Raw genomic sequence first — 1,063 nt, forward strand, 5'->3', positions numbered from 1 at the left:
AGAATGGAGACTCCATCCCCAGATGGTCCAGCTGATTTGGAGACGTTTCGGAGATGCTCAGGTAGACCTGTTTGCCTCTCCAGAAACCTCTCAGTGCCAGTTGTTCTACTCCTTGACCGAGGGAACACTCGGCACGGACGCACTGGCACACAGCTGGCCGCGGGGCCAACTTCATGTCTGGTCCCTGAATGGGACACGGAGGTTCTAGGTGACCTAGCACCTAGCACCGTCTACGAAACACGCTTACGCCTTGAAGTGGAACCTGTTCGTCGAGTGGTGTTCTTCTCGCCGAGAAGACCCCCGGACATGCCCGATCAGGGTCGTGCTTTCCTTTTTGCAGCAGGGGTTGGAGCGAAGGCTGTCTCCCTCCACCCTTAAAGTCTATGTCACTGCGATTGCTGCTCACCATGACCCCGTGGAAGGGAAGTTGGTAGGGAAGCATGACCTGGTCATCAGGTTCCTTAGGGGGGCGAGAAGGTTAAATCCTCCCCGGCCCCCCTCCATACCCTCTTGGGACCTGTCTCTGGTGCAAAACACTACAGCAGGGCTGATTTGAGCCTTTGCAGTCAGTTGAGCTGAAGTTTCTATCTATGAAAACTCTGCTCCTGCTTGCACTCGCCTCCATCAAGAGGGTAGGGGACCTGCACACATTTTCGGTTGACTATTCGTGCCTAGAGTTTGGGCCGGCCCAGTTAATCCTGAGGCCCCGGCCCAGCTATGTGCCCAAGGTTCCCACTACTCCCTTCAGGGATCAGGTGGTGAGCCTGCAAGCGCTGACCCTGGAGGAGGCAGACCCAGCCTTAGCTTTTCTTTGTCCTGTCCGAGCTTCGAGATGCTACGTAGACCCTTATCAGGCACAGGGTATGCCCTGCCGCTCAGGTTGCGAGCTCACTCTACTAGAAGTGTTGCATCCTCCTGGGCACTGGCTCGTGGCGCCTCGCTGACAGATATTGGTAGAGCTGTGGGCTGGGCGACCCCCAACGCGTTCGCTAGATTCTATAACCTTCGTGTGGAGCCGGTATCCTCCTGTGTTCTCACCTCAAATGGGTAGAGGCACTGAGAG

Source organism: Sinocyclocheilus rhinocerous, unplaced genomic scaffold (assembly GCF_001515625.1).
Source record: "Sinocyclocheilus rhinocerous isolate Xijiao unplaced genomic scaffold, SAMN03320098_v1.1 scaffold113, whole genome shotgun sequence".
Classification (NCBI taxonomy): Eukaryota; Metazoa; Chordata; class Actinopteri; order Cypriniformes; family Cyprinidae; genus Sinocyclocheilus; species Sinocyclocheilus rhinocerous.